The sequence below is a fragment of the Eumetopias jubatus genome, unplaced genomic scaffold (genome assembly GCF_037043125.1).
Source record: "Eumetopias jubatus isolate StellerSeaLion01/CBP00866 unplaced genomic scaffold, mEumJub1_p1.0 scaffold_15, whole genome shotgun sequence".
NCBI lineage: Eukaryota > Metazoa > Chordata > Mammalia > Carnivora > Otariidae > Eumetopias > Eumetopias jubatus.
The window spans coordinates 38,682,091-38,699,222 of record NW_028274821.1 but is presented as its reverse complement, the minus strand read 5'-3'; positions in this window follow the sequence as shown (position 1 = coordinate 38,699,222).

Here is a 17,132-nt window from a genome sequence, read left to right as displayed (position 1 = left end):
TGTAAATTGAATATATAAGTCAAAAAATACATTTAATATACCTAACCCTACCAAACATCATAGCTTAGCTTACCTTAAATATGCTCAGGACACTTACATTTGCCTCTAGTTGGGTAAAATCATGGAACACAATGCCTGTCTTATAATAAAATATTGAATATCTCATGTAATTTATTTAATACTGTACTGAAAGTTAAAAAAGGAATGGTTCTGTGAGTACAGAATGGTTGTTAGGTATATCGTCTGTTCACCCTCTGATCGTGTGGCTCACAGGGAGCTGCGGCTTGCTGCAGCCCAGCATATTGAGAGAGTACCTTACCAAATATTACTAGCCCAGGAAAAGATCCAAATGCAAAATGTGAAGTACGGTTTCTACTGAATGCATATCACTTTCCCACCATCGTAAAGTAAAAAAAATCTTGTCAAACCTTGGTAAATTAAGGACTATCTGTACTGGAATTCAACCCACTGGGATAAAGAGATCTCCTTGATTTTTTAGGCGGGTGGTAATTCCTAAAACTAAATCACCCAGAGGCTCTTATTAGAATTGATTCTGAACGATGATCTACACATTTTTTTTCCTTTTTTTTTTTTAAAGATTTTATTTATTTATTCATGAGAGACAGAGAGAGAGAGAGAGGCAGAGGGAGAAGCAGGCTCCCAAGGAGCAGGGAGCCTGATGCGGGACTTGATCCCAGGACCCCAGGATCATGACCTGAGCCGAAGGCAGACGCTTAACCATCTGAGCCACCCAGGCGCCCCGTGATGATCTACACATTTTCAACCCTAGCGTTTGACATGTGTTGCAGTATCTCTGAACTTGGCATTGAACAGGATGCAGCCTAAGATCGCCCTCTAAACCACACCCTTCCTGTCCTCTATTAAGAATTAGTTCAACACCTTCTATAACAAGCTTACAAACCAGACATTCTCAAAAAGCATCATTAATATCAAATTATATTTAGTAATTGCTAATTCCACCAAAGATTCAAAACGCTATAAAAAATTAATCAGACATAGCATTTTAGGAGTATCAGACTGAGAATACAAAAATGACATTTTGTGTAGTACCTGCGGTAGTTGATGACATATATTTAGATTAGAAGCTTGAAAGTTTGGTGATGACAAGTTAAGGTATATAGTATTTCTGTGTATATATTACATTGGAAATGTTTTCTATTATTGATTTGTTATCAAAATTATAGTAGTGGTCACTTCTTTTTTCTCTTCTTTGTATTCTTTTTACTTATCTTCTCTGTCTGAGCAATTCAGACATAAAGCCACTACTTGGGACCGATAAAGACAAGAATTTGTGCCAGAGATGAGGATGAGGAACCTGATGGCTTGGAACAGGGAGTGAGAGCCCAAATAGGATGAGGGTGGGATCACTTAGGGGACTTCTTAGCATACAGAATCAGAGCATGTATGGGGATGGTCTATAACAGGTGTCACAGCCCCAACAGATTGAGGAGGAAATCCACATGGTGGGGTGGGTCGTAGCCTAATCAGGAGGATGAAGGCGACTTACAGAGATGGAATTCATGATGGAAAAGGGAGATTCACAGAGACTGGTCAAATGAGTACATGTATTAGTGATAATGGGGTGTAAGCATATTATTTTTGAAGAAAGATACTATAAATATGAAAATGGAGTAAACTAGACTAAAACTTATTGGACTATAATTGGAGGTGTAGGTGTAAACTTGTGGTTTTTAAGATATAGGTATATATATGTGTGTGTATATATGTGTGTGTGTGTATCTATATATAGATATAGATATACAGGAATAAATACAGATGTAAATGTCTGTGTATGTATAAATAGTTCTGTCCACTGATAGAACATCGAAGCAGCAACACTACCATAGTAATGGGAATATCTAGCACCTAAATCTTGGCTTGTTAAGATCATTAAAAAGGACAAAGACTTTTGAAAGATGACTGATTCCATGGGGGGGGAGGGTAAATACAAGAGGAACCTGCAACATCTTTTTGTACCAGAGAGCAATGAAGTGCTCAAAAAATAATGGAGACGTGTCAAAGGACAGGGATAGGATTTAATGTGCCTTCACTGACCAAATCTTGAACAATGTGAGCTTCAAAGTAAGCTTTCAATAATGATTTTAACCTATTTAATAAAATAAGAACCTATGGACCAAAACAGATACAAATAAATTAAAGACTAATTTAAATTTGAATGAGAGCCAGGATACATCAGATGATAGTGATAATAGGGAAAATGGGAGAGTTGTAAAGTGGGGAGAAGATATTATGTGTTTCCATGAATGGGAGAGTGACAACAAATTCTAAAATTAATATTAAAAATATTACAGAAGCATATCCTAATGCTATATTAGTACAAACATTTATGAAAAGGTTTGCGTCGGGCGCCTGGGTGGCTCAGTTGGTTAAGCAACTGCCTTCGGCTCAGGTCATGATCCTGGAGTCCCGGGATGGAGTCCCAGGATCGAGTCCCGCATCGGGCTCCCCGCTCAGCGGGGAGTCTGCTTCTCCCCCTGACCCTCCCCCCTCTCATGTGCTCTCTCTGTCTCAAATAAATAAATAAAATCCTTAAAAAAAAAAAAAGGTTTGCGTCATGGACCATGCCTAAAGTATTTTATATATAATTTTATACTGTCAAAAAACATAGGACGTTAGAGTTATCATCATCTCTCCCATGGTTACAGATGAGTAAAATGAGGACTAGAAATTGAAATACCTTCTTCATATGGCAGAATTATTTACTACATTTTACCATTTTCTCCCTGTATTGTATTGTTCTCTATCTCAAAAACAACATTTGTAGCTTTTAGCTACTTCTTTGTGCTGTATGTGTAAGGGCACGCTGGCTAAGAGGTTATTTATTTGTAAATTGCCTTCTTTTTTTAGACCTTTCTTAGAATATTGAGGAAGTACAAATAAGTCTGGGTAAAGAAAACCATCTTTGTCTAATGCTGTCATTATTAGAGTAAAACTTGGGTTTGAGACTTTACTTCTGAGAGTTCCTGATTTGACTTACTATATAACTGGATTGGGGAATTGCAAAGTGATTTATAACATGTTTTATTGAATTTGATTCTCCATGTATAACTTAGCACAAGTGTTATTTTTTTTGCTGATAAGAACCTTTTCTATTTTTCTATTGCTTAGTTTTTGGAAAAAGGATTTGTTGCACATATTTAAGAAAAAATATACTTTGAAATATCAAAAATATATTTGCCTATGTAAAATATGGCTAAAGTTCTAATTCTTTATATACCATGGATGAAAGTAAATAGCTAACTAAAGTAGATGTATGAATGCTAATAGTCTAATATTCTGGTATGTCTTATGATATCCTTTATATTTTCCTTGTGTTAAGTGAAACTTTACCAGAAGTAGAGCTTGAAAATTATTTAATTGTGCATTGGCATGTAAACTAGATTTATGCCATGCTGATTTGTGGTTTGCAAGGGAGAGTTAAATGCCTGGTAAAGTAATATTTATTCAAAATGAAAAAAAGTAATTATAGGTGTAGGAAAAATCCATCTGAATAATAAAGGTGGAAAGAGTTCCTTCATGATTGAGGTGATAAGGTTTTAGTCACATTGAGACTGAGTGTCTTTCACGCTATTTCTTTCTAACAAGCTACAAGTGTGAACTTCATGGAGAGGGTGAAGCAGACTTGAGCTGGAGGTGATGACAGTTCTGTGTTTCTAACATATTCATAACCAAGAAGTATGATGAATGGATTTTTGGTTAATGCTAAAATATTTCACTATCTTGCAGGTATGGTCTAATACTTCTTTCATGCAAATACTGATTCTGTGTTTTCAAATAATGTGTCAGTCAGGCATGTAAATATGCACTTAGAAATTAAGTTTAATCTGAGAATAAATGGACACTATTGTGTTTAGACAAACCTCAGGCACCTGAGGACCTTCCAAATTTCAAAAAGCAAAAAGCTACAATACTCAGATTTTCCTCTATATGATGAGATTTGATATTTTTTCTCCTAGACATTTTGGATATGTGTCATATGCTAAATCAGTATGTTGTATAAACACAACCTATATATATATATATATATATATATATATATATATATGCAAAAAAGTCTATAAATGTGCTTGTATTAATTTTCTCAAAGTGAACACCAACACCTAGATCAAAACATGCTAGTACCAAACCTCAGAAGTTCCCTCTTCCCTCTTCCAGATATTATCCATCTCTTCTAAAGTAACTATTATCCTAACTTCTAATAACATCAATTAACTTTTTAAAACCTATCTAGTTAGGGGTGCCTGGGTGGCTCAGATGGTTAAGTGTCTGCCTTCGGCTCAGGTCGGATCCCAGATCCCGTGGTCCTGGGATAGAGCCCCACATCGGGCTCCTGGCTCAGCAAGAAGCCTGCTTCTCCCTCTTCCTCTGCCTCTCTCCCTGCTCATGCTTTCTCTTTCTCTCTCTCAGTATCTCTGTGTCTCAAATGAATAAATCAAATCTTAAAAAAATTAAAGTTTAAAACCTATCTAGTTACACTAAAAAAATGTGTAATCTTTTGTGCCTGGCTTCTTGTGCTCATTGATAGGTTTGTGAGAACAATTCATGTTTACGTGTGTAGGAATATCAGGACTGGAGGACATGCATTTACTTAGCTTCAGTGGATTTTTTTTCAGACCATTTTCCAAAGGAGTGCTATCAGTTTATATTCACATCAGTAATAATGAGTTTTGTTTGCTCTATTCCTTAGTCAATATTGATATTATCTGCCTCGTCTTTTCATGTTAGCCATTTTGGTGAGGGAGTAGTGGTATCACATTGTGACACTGATTTGTGTTTCACTCTGCACGTCAGAGTTGAGTTCCTTTTCATATTTGATTGATTATTTTCATATCAACATTTCTGAAATTTCTGCTCAAGACTTTTCTCCATCTTACCGTTAGATTTAAAATCTATTTAAATCCATTAAAATAGATTTGTAGTAGTTTTATAGGTTATGGTCATGAATACTTAGAGATATGTATTAGAATTTTAAAATTCCAATTAAAATCTAATTAATTTAATTCCAATTAATATCATTGTAGTCTAATATATTAAAATTTTCTTTGTGATTAGCTAGGTCCCATATTTTAAAATATTAATAAGTATATAGTATTCTCCGTTAAATTAAATTTATATAATGGCTGGAACAGTTACTAAAAATGTTTCAAATTATTTTCCCCTCATTTTTATCTATGTAAAGTATGGCATGGACTAGATTATGTCATACAGCTTAGCCACTGTTAAATTGGATATTTTCTCTTATAAATTAGTCAGCTAGTGTGTTGTGGAGAATGGAGAAGTGTGATTGAATTTAAAATCTAGGCCTGTGGTTTTAGAGTACCTAGACTGTTAAAAATGACATTTTAGTCCATATTCACACACATATATTCTCATCATATATTTATATATATATGTATATATATATTTCAAATTATGCATTTATATTCAGGGAAGATTTTACAGAAATATTACATATCTATAATGTAATCTAATCTAATAAAATAATATAATAATGCAATAGTACAATTATTCATATATATGAATATTTCATGTATATATATGAAATATATATTTCATATGAATATTTCATATACATATGAATATGGTATATGTGTGTGTGTGTGTGTGTGTGTGTGTGTGTGTGTATACATATATTGAAACCCCCCTGAATGCCCAATTCTATGTATCCAACCTCCTGGCTAGACATCTCCTTCAGCTGGATACCCAGCAGGCAACTTAATCTCTCCATGTCTAAAACAGAAATGTTGATTTTTTTTCCTACTCTTCCCTTCATCTGTCAAATCCTTCAATGTTTTCCATTTTGATAGTTGGCAATTCTACCCATCCTGTTGTTTAAAATAAAACCCTATACCTCATTTCTGATTTTCTTTTTTTTTAAATTTTATTTATTTATTTGAGAGAGAGAGAGAGCATGTGTGTGTGAGTGAGCAGGGAGAGGAGCAGAGGGTGAGAGAGAGGGACAAGCAGACTCCATGCTGAGTGCAGAGCCTGATGTGGGGCTCCATCTCAATCTCTCCACCATGAGATCATGACCTGAGATGAAGCAAAGATTTGGACACCCAACCAACTGAGCCACTCCTGATTCTTTCTTTTGACTCCAACTCTAAAATTACATTATAAAATACCTCAATTCTCACTTTTACACAACTCCCATTCTAAATAATACTCCCATCCCTATCAAGATTACAATAAAATCTTGACTGGTTTCTCTGATTTACTCTTAGCACTTGATCTTTGCAGAGCAATCAGAGTAGTCTCTTACAAAGGTAAATCACCTCAATCACTTCTCTGCTTACACTCTCAAGTAGTACTCCATTTCATTTAGAATATTTTCCAAATGCCTTTCTCCAACTGATCTGGTGCACTACTGGACTTGGACCGCATCTCATTTAATCAAGGCAGAGTAGGATTGGCTTACATTCCCCTAATGCCTGGCACCAGTTAGTTTGCCACCAAACTAACTTGGCTGACTTCCTCTTTCTCAGTAGCTTCTCCATTTCTATCCTCTCTATCAGGAGATCTGACCTCCTTAAACTTTTTAATCTCCCTCCTAAATTTTGAATTGTCTGTTGGATTGTCTCATCTTTCTCTTCTTGTTTTCCAGGGATAAGAAAGAGATCATTTACTTTTTCTCAGTATTCTGTTTCCCATTTTTGTGGTAGCATTTATTCTATGCTTGTTTCCCTTCTTGGTCTTCTTTTTTGATACACAAGGGCTTAGTATGGAATTCAAACTAGAAGAATTGTTATCACTTCTGTAAAAATGTTCCTGCATATTGCCAATCTATTTATCCTATAGCAGATGGAGGCCTGTTGGTATTTTGAGCCTTTCCTTGGTTATTAGCCAGATTTCATTGTCCATTAGCAGTACAAAGCAATTGTAATCATCCATGAAACTTGGTGCACAATCCAAGTCTAAACAAATGATAATCCCTTGCTTACCACTCCAGGGTCTATATGAGTCAGTAAGATTCTTGCCAGCTAGCTCCTAAAAGAATAACTGACATGGATCTCCCACTGGCCAAACTGGTATCTTCCTTTAAAAGGTGAAGTTTGATCCTAAACAATGAACCAATGCCCAGGCTAGTTTGACTAATAATTGTTGGAATTGAAATCCTGATCAGTCAAGTGCTACCATATACAAAAATTCAAGTAAAATTTTATTTTTAGAACATACTAGATTGTATCATGTTTCTTAATTTCAAAGTAAAACTTGAGTATGGGGTTCAAATAGTATAAAAATAATTTATCATATTTTATTCTAATGGTGTAAGGTAGTTTTAGGAAATTCCTTATGACTTTATTTCTGTGAAACAACCCAACTATCTTCTCTTTTTGTTCATTTGGGGACTATTTCTCACAATCTTGATGATATAGATAATTCCAATTGTGTTTCATTGAAAATGAAATATCTAAAAATATTAATATTTCTATTTTAAGAAGAATTTATAAACAATTGTGTCTGAATATAATGAATGATCATCTCACCAATATTTTGGACTTTTAATAAAACTACAATTAAATTACCCAAGAAATGTGAATGAAGGGGGGAAATCGGAGGGGGAGACGAACCATGAGAGACTATGGACTCTGAGAAACAAACTGAGGGTTCTAGAGGGGAGAGGGTTGGGGGTTGGGTTAGACTGGTGATGGGTATTAAGGAGGGCACATACTGAATAGAGCACTGGGTGTTATAGGCAAACAATGAATCATGGAATGCTACATCAAAAACTAATGATATAATGTATGGTGATTAACATAACATAATAATAAAAAAAATTACCCTAGAAATGTAACTGTCTATGTTCTTCTTAGAATAACAAGGAATTAACTTCTTCACCTAAAGAGTGATATTCCCTCTTATGTTAATTCAGAAAGTTCCATTTGATTTCTAAATTGGAAGTCCTTACTTGTGTATTACTTGTGTATTTCTATTCTCATCTCAAACAATTTTGAAGAATTACTTCTAGCCATTGGTAATAGCAAATACATTTATTTTTGGAATTTATTGTTTTTTGTTCTTGAGTTTTTTAAGCAAAGAAAAATGTTTCTCTCTTTTCTTCCTTAGAGTAATATGCTTCATACAATTCAATTGCAGAGATCCTGTTTAAAATAAGTATTTTTTCACAACTTGAATTGAATTGTAATTTTTAATTTTATTATATTGAATTGTAATTTTTAAGTTTATGATTCTGACCACAAGTACTGAACTAAAACTATTGTGTGAAACTCAGACCTAATGCAGCTAATGTCCATAAGGCTAAGTAAAAGTCAATTTTTAAAAAAATATAATTGTTTTCACACAAAAAAAGAAAATTAGATTTGCAGTCAATTGACTTGAGAAACCGTTTTCTCCACAACATAATTATCACTTATTGTTTCCATGATTTATCCATTCAGTTTCATCCCTACGAAATGAGCAAAAAAAAAATCCTAAACTATCACCCAGTTTTGTTAGGATCAAAGGGCTATTGTATGTGGTGGTATTTTACGGTGCTTAAGAAGGAGGACCTTGGAATCAGAAGCTGAAACAAATCCCACTTCTGGCCCTTACTACAGGTGTGACCTTACTAAGTTCTCAAAGCCTCATTCTCTCCCTGCAAAAATGGAAATAATTGTAACTTTGTCATTAAAGATTTTCATTTTATAAACAGCTTAATACATGGCAGGGATTCAATAAATTATAATTATATAAAACTATCTTATAAACTTGTAAACGGATATAAAATATAAGATTAATAATTTATCATTATTTTATTCAAGTAATAAGATGAAAGTTATTCTAAAAGAATGTTGTTAATAAATGTGCAAAGAAATGACAGTTATCGTTCAGCCTAATTTTTCAGTTTATCTCATTCCTCTGTTTTGGGAAAAGATTTACATCTGTTTCATAATATTTATTGCATTTTCTTCATAAAATGACATTAAATTGCTAATGATAATTATGACATGGAGAAATCCCTATTGCGGTAAAGAATGCTATGTAATTCTAATAAAACTTGTCATGAGCAGAGGTAACAACTTAATGAAAGACATTATATACAAAAGTTTGAAATATTGTTATAGTCCACAAGCAAAGTTTATGCCCTAATTTAGTTGTCTCATTTGCACCTTATCAAAACAATATTGCAATTTTCTTGTGATAACTTTGCTTCAGTAAAACTTACAGGATGGAGTTGTATTGATAATTTAAATTTGATTTTTGCAATAATTATGAGATAAATGATACCAGCATATTTTAAATGTCATATTTCTATAAAAAATCAGGTATATCTTGAGAATATGATTTTCACTTTTCAAGAAAATAATGTGCTTTTTAAGTAGCTCTCTGTATATATTTTTTAAAGATTTATTTACTTATTTTAGAGAGAGAGCACAAGCAGGGGGAGGGAGAGGGACAAGCAGGTTCTGTTCTCAGTGCAGAGACCCACACAGGGCTAGATCCCAGGACACTGAGATCATGACCTGAGCAGAAATGAAGAATTAGATGCTTAATTGACTGAGGCAGGGGCGCCTGGGTGGCTCAGTCATTGGGCAACTGACTGCAGTTCAGGTCATGATCCCAGGGTTCTGGGATCAAGGCCTGCATCGGGCTCCCTGCTCAGTGGGAAGCCTGCTTCTCCCTCTTCCACTGCCCCTGCTTGTGTTCCCCCTCTCGCTGTGTCTCTCCCTGTCAAATAAATAAATAAAATCTTTAAAAAAAATTGAGCCAACCCCGGTGCCCCAGCTCTCTGTATATTTTATAATTATAATAGTTATATTTCACTTTTTATAAAATCGATTCTAAGTCTCTGATGAGATATTCCATCTTTTTATTTTCTGGAAGAGATAATACTGTTAATTTATTTCTTTTTTCTTTTTTTTTATTATGTTATGTTAATCACCATACATTACATCATCAGTTTTTGATGTAGTTTAAAGACATTGGCAGCTAACACAAGATTCTGTATCAAATCTAAGTCTGTATCTATCGTCTGTTTCAATGTGTTGGTTTTAGTTCCAGTATTGTGGTGTTTCAAGTTAAAAAAATCTTGTTTTTTATCTTTTAAAAGTATAAAGACGCCAAAGATGTTATTTCTCCTCATAGAGTGTGCATCTCTTCCTCTGGTAAGCTGGAAAGCTGACAGCCAGAATGAAGCATCATCTAGAGGATCCAAGTCTGTCCTTCCACCATGTGCTGAGACACAAAGATTTGTGAACAAAATAACTGTTGTCTTAAGCCATTAGATGTAGGGGTTTCTTTGTGTTATATAGAAATTAATAATAGAAACAATCAGCAGCAAATAAATTGAACCTATATTTTTTTTCTCATTCATATGTAGAATTTAAGAAAAAAACAAATGAACATACAGAAAAAAAAAAGAGAAAGGGAGACAAACCATAAAACAGACTCTTAACTATAGAGGACAAACAAGGTTGATGCAGGGGTGGGTGGGGGATGGACTAGAAGGGTGATGGGTATTAAGGAGGGCACTTGTGATGAGCACTGGGTGATGATCAATAAATTCTACTACTGAAACTAATATCACACTGTATGTTAACTAAGTGGAATTTAAATACAAAATTGAAACAAAAAAATTAAAATTAAATCATTGCTTTCCTTATAACGATGTTACTTTGAGCAGAAGCCTTTTAGGTTTACATAGACCTGTAAGGAACGCTAGCTTTGGAACAAGTAGATTTGCCTTAAATTTTTCTACCACTAGCTGTTGACTTTGCAAATTAGTATAACAACACTACATTTCATTTAAAATACTTTTCAATTATAAATTTTTCAAATTCCTTTTCTTTTTTTGATAATTTTTTTAAATTTTTTTATTGTTATGTTAATCACCATACATTACATCATTAGTTTTTAATATAATGTTCCGTGATTAATTGTTTGTGCATAATACTCAGTGCTCCATGCAGAACGTGCCTTCTTTAATACCAATCACCAGGCTAACCCATCCGCCCCCTCCCCTCTAGAACCCTCAGTTTGTTTTTCAGATTCCATCATCTCTCATGGTTCATCTTCCCCTCCGATTTCCCCCCCCTCATTCTTCCCCTCCTGCTATCTTCTTCTTCTTTTTTTTTTCGTAACATATGTTGCATTATTTGTTTCAGAGGTACAGATCTGTGATTCAACAGTCTTGCACAATTCACAGCACTCACCATAGCACATACCCTCTGCAATGTCTATCACCCAGCCACCCCATCCCTCTGACCCCACCCAACCACTCCAGCAACCCTCAGTTTGTTTCCTGAGATTAAGAATTTCTCATATAAGTGAGGTAATATGATACATGTCTTTCTCTGATTGACTTCCTTCACTCAGCATAACACCCTCCAGTTCCATCCACGTCGTTGCAAATGGCAAGAGATCATTCTTTTTGATGGTTGCATAATATTCCATTGTGTATATATACCACTTCTTCTTTATCCATTCATCTGTCAATGGACATCCTGGCTCTTTCCACAGTTTGGCTATTGTGGATATTGATGCTATAAACATTGGGGTGCATGTACCCCTTCGGATCCCTACATTTGTATCTTTGGGGTAAATGCCCAGTCGTGCAATTGCTGGATCGTGTGGTAGCTCAATTTTCAACTGTTTGAGGAACCTCCAAACTGTTTTCCAGAGGGGTTGCACCAGCTTGCATTCCCACCAACGGTGTAGGAGGGTTCCCCTTTCTCCACATCCCCGCCAAATCTGTCGTTTCCTGACTTGTTAATTTTAGCCATTCTGACTGGTGTGAGGTGGTATCTCATTGAGGTTTTGGATTTGGATTTCCCTGATGCCGAGCGATGTTGAGCACTTTTTCATGTGTCTGTTGGCCATTTGGATGTCTTCTTTGGAAAAATGTCTGTTCATGTCATCTGCCCATTTCTTGATTGGATTATTTGTTCTTTAGGTGTTGAGTTTGATAAGTTCTTTATAGATTTTGGATACTAGCCCTTTATCTGATATGTCATTTGCAAATATTTTCTCCCATTCTGTCGATTGTCTTGTGGTTTTGTGGATTGTTTCTTTTGCTGTGCAAAAGCTTTTTATCTTGATGAAATCCCAATAGTTCATTTTTGCCCTTGCTTCCCTTGCCTTTGGTGATGTTTCTAGGAAGAAGTTGATGTGGCTGAGGTCGAAGAGGTTGCTGCCTGTGTTCTCCTTTAGGATTTTGATGGACTCCTGTCGTCCATCTAGGTCTTGCAACCATTTGGAGTCTATTTTTGTGTGTGGTGTAAGGAAATGGTCCAGTTTCATTCTTCTGCATGTGGCTGTCCAATTTTCCCAACACCATGTGGAGAAGAGACTGTCTTTTTTCTATTGGACATTCTTTCCTGCTTTGTCAAAGATGAGTTGACCATAGAGTTGAGGGTCCATTTCTGGGCTCTCGATTCTGTTCCATTGATCTATGTGTCTGTTTTTGTGCCAGTACCATACTGTCTTGATGAAGACAGCTTTGTAATAGAGCTGTAAGGACGGAAATGTGATACCCCAAGCTTTGTTTTTCTTTTTCAACATTCCTCTGGCTATTCGGGGTCTTTTCTGGTTCCATACAAATTTTAGGATTATTTGTTCCATTTCTTTGAAAAAAAGTCGATAGTATTTTGATGGGGATTACATTGAATGTGTAGATTACCCTAGGTAGCATTGACATCTTTACAATCTTTGTTCTTCCAATCTATGAGCATGGAACGTTTTTCCATTTCTTTGTGTCTTCTTCAATTTCTTTCATGAGTATTTTACAGTTTTCTGAGTACAGATCCTTTGCCTCTTTGGTGAGATTTTTTCCTAGGTATCTTATGGTTTTGAGGGCAATTGTAAATGGGATCGACTCCTTGATTTGTCTCTCTTCTGTCTTGTTGTTGGTGTATAGGAATGCCACTGATTTCTGTGCATTGATTTTATATCCTGCTTCTTTACTGAATTCCTGTATGACTTCTAGCAGTTTTGGGGTGGAGTCATTTGGACTTTCCACATACAGTATCATATCATTTGCAAAGAGTGAGAGTTTGACTTCCTCCTTGTTGATTTGGATGCCTTTGATTTCTTTTTGTTGTCTGATTGCTGTGGCTAGGACTTCTAATACTATGTTGAATAACAGTGGTGATAGTGGACATCCCTGCTGCGTCCCTGATCTTAGGGGGAAAGCTCTCAGTTTTTCCCCATTGAGAATGATATTCGCTGTAGGTTTTTCAGAAATGCCTTTATGGTATTGAGGTAGGTACCCTCTATCCCTATACTCTGAAGAGTTTTGATCAAGAAAGGATGCTGTACTTTGTCAAATGCTTTCTTTGCATCTACTGAGAGGATCATTTGATTCTTGTTCTTTCTTTTGTTAATATATTGTATCACATTGATTGATTTGCGGATGTTGAACCAGCCTTGCAGCCCAGGGATAAATCCCACTTGGTCATGGTGAATAATCCTTTTAATGTACTGTTGGATCCTATTGGCTACTATTTCGGTGAGAATTTTTGCATCCATGTTCATCAAGGATATTGGTCTGTAATTCTCCTTTTTGATGGGGTCTTTGTCTGGTTTGGGGATCAAGCTAATGTTGGCCTCATAAAATGAGTTTGAAGTTTTCCTTCTATTTCTATTTTTTGGAACAGTTTCAGGAGAATAGGTATTAATTCTTTAAATGTTTGGTAGAATTCCCCTGGGAAGCCATCTGGCCCTGGGCTTTTGTATGTTGGGGGATTTTTGATGACTGCTTCAATTTCCTTAGTGGTTATATGTCTGTTCAGTTTTTCATTTCTTCCTGGTTAAATTTTAGTAGTTGATACATCTCTAGGAATGAATCCATTTCTTCCAGGTTATCTAATTTGCTGGCTTAGAGTTGCTCATAATATGTTCTTAGAATTGTTTGTATTTCTTTGGTGTTGGTTGTGATCTCTCCTCTTTCATTCATGATTTTGTTGATTTTGGTCTTTTCCCTTTTCTTTTTGATAAGTCTGGCCAGGGGTTTATCAATCTTGTTAATTCTTTCAAAGAACCAGCTCCTGGTTTCTTTGATCTGTTCTACTGTTCTTTTGGTTTCTATTTCATTGATTTCTGCTCTGATCTTTATTATTTCTCTTCTCCTGCTGGGTTTAGGCTTTAGTTCCTCTTCTTTCTCCAGCTCCTTTAGGTGTAGGGTTAGGTTGTGTATTTGAGAACTTTCTTGTTTCTTGAGAAAGGCTTGGATTGCTCTATAATTTCCTCTCCGGACTGCCTTTGCTGCATCCCAAAGATTTTGAACAGTTGTGTTTTCATTTTCATTGTTTTCCATGAATTTTTTAAATTCTTCTTTAATTTCCTGGTTGACCCATTCATTCTTTAGTAGGATGCTCTTTAGTCTCCATGTATTTGAGTTCTTTCTGACATTCCTCTTGCGAATGAGTTCTAGTATCAAAGCATTGTGGTCTGAAAATATGCAGGGAATAACCCAATCTTTTGGTACTGGTTCAGACGTGTTTTGTGACCTAGGATGTGATCAATTCTGGAGAATGTTCCATGGGTACTAGAGAAGAATGTGTATTCCGTTGCTTTGGGATGGAATTTTCTGAATATGTCTATGAAGTCCTTTTGTTCCACTGTGTCGCTTAAAGTCTTTATCTCCTTGTTGATCTTTTGCTTAGATGATCTGTCCATTTCGGTCACGGGGGTGTTAAAGTCCCCCCGTATTATTGTATTGTTGTCAATGTGTTTCTTTGCTTTTGTTATTAATTGCCTTATATAATTGGCTGCTCCCATGTTCGGGGCATAGATATTTACAATTGTTAGATCTTCTTGGTGGATAGACACTTTAAGTATGATATAGTGTCCTTCTTCATCTCTTATTACAGTCTTTGCTTGAAAATCGAATTTGTCTGATATAAGGATTGCCACCTCAGCTTTCTTTTGGTGTCCATTAGCATGGTAAATGGTTTTCCACCCGTTCACTTTCAATCTGGGGGTGTCTTTGGTTCTAAAATGAGTCTCTTGCAGATTGCATATCGATGGGTCTTGTTTTTTAATCCAATCTGATAGCCTGTGTCTTTTGATTGGGGCATTTAGCCCATTTACATTCAGGGTAACTATTGAAAGATATGAATATAATGCCATTGTATTGCCTTTAAAGTGACTGTTACTGTATATTGTCTGTATTCCTTTCTGTTCCATGCTGCTTTTAGGCTCTCTCTTTGCTTAGAGGACCCCTTTCAATATTTCTTGGGGGGCTGGTTTCGTGTTTGCAAATTCCTGTAGTTTTTGTTTGTCCTGGAACCTTTTAATCTCTCCTTCTATTTTCAATGACAGCCTGACTGGATATAGTATTTTTGGCTATATATTTTTCTCGTTTAGTGCTCTGAATATATCATGCCATCTTTTCTGTCCTGCCAGGTCTCTGTGGATAGGTCTGTTGCCAGTTTAATGTTTCTTCCATTATTGGTTACATATCTCTACTCCCGACCTGCTTTCAAGATTTTCTCTTTGTCTCTGAGACTCGTAAGTTTTATTATTAGGTGTCAGGCTGTTGACCTATTTTTATTGATTTTGAGAGGAGTTCTCTGTGCTCCTTGGATTTTGATGCCTGTTTCCTTCCCCACATTAGGGAAGTTCTCTGGTATAATTTGCTCCAATATTCCTTCTGCCCCTCTCTCGCTTTCTTCTTCTTCTGGGATCCCAATCATTCTAATGTTGTTTTGTCTTATCATATCGCTTTTCTCTCGAATTCTGCCCTCTTGATCCAGTAGTTGTTTATCTGTCTTTTTCTCAGCTTCTTTATTTTCCATCATTTGGTCTCCTATATCACTAAATCTCTCTTCTGCCTCATTTATCCTAGCAGTTAGTGCCCCCATTTTTGATTGCACCTCATGAATAGCCTTTTGATTTCGACTTGGTTAGATTTTAGTTCTTTTATTTCTCCAGAAATGGTTTCTCTAATAACTTCCATGCTTTTTTCAAGCCCAGCTAGTATCTTTAAAATCATGATTCTGAACTCTATGTCTGACATCGCAGTAATGTCTGTATTGAGGAGGTCCCTGGCAGACGGTAGTACCTCTTGTTCTTTTTTTGAGGTGAATTTTTTCGTCTTGTCATTTTGTCCAGAGGAGAATAGATGAATGAGAGACCAAAATGCTCACAGGTTAACAACGTCTCCAGAAAATATACACTAATCAAATCTGAAAAGACCTGAAACCTGGGGAAAAGAAAGAGAAAGAAGGGGGCGCCTGGGTGGCTCAATTGGTTAAGCAACTGCCTTCGGCTCAGGTTATGATCCTGGAGTCCCGGGATCGAGCTCCACATCGGGCTCCCTGCTCAGCGGGGAGTCTGCTTCTCCCTCTGACCCTCCCCCCTCTCATGTGCTCTCTCTCTCTCTCATTCTCTCTTTCTCAAATAAATAAAATAAAAATTTAAAAAAAAAGAAAGGGAAAGAAAGAAAAAAGAAATAGAAAAAAAGAACAAGATAAAAACAAACAAGAACAACAACACACACACAAATAAAAAACAGAATATGATCAAATATTAGACTGGTGCATAGATCTGTGCCACACACTAGATTTTGGGTGTATTTTAGTCAGTTAGAAGAAAGTGCCTCCTAAAATTTTAAAGAAAGAAAGACATATATGTACAAAATAAGGATTGATATGATGAAGGGATGGAATATGATTGTAAAGATGAAAATTATAAAAAAATTTAAAAAGGAATTGATAAGAAGGTGTTTGAAAAAAGAAAGAAGCCGATTAAAAAAAAGGAAAGAAAGAAAGAAGAAAAAAAAGGGGGGTGGGAGAGAATGTGATCAGGCAGGAGACTAGAACAAAGCCATACTCTAGAGATTTAGCATATGATTTGATATGTTAGAATAAACTGTATCTCAAAATATTAAAAAGAGAACAACATATATATATAACTGCCAAAAATAAGGGTAACTGCTATGAAGGGATAGAATATGACTCTAAAAATGAAAAATAAAATGTTTTTTTTTTTTCAAAAAGGGATTGATAAGATGTTGGTTGAAAAAGGGAAAAAGAAAAATGCAAAAAAAAAAAAAACAGTTAATAAAAAAATTAACTTTGAAAGACTAATGAATCATGGTAAAAAAGCCATGACTTCTATATGCACTATTCCCCTAATGCAGGAGTTCT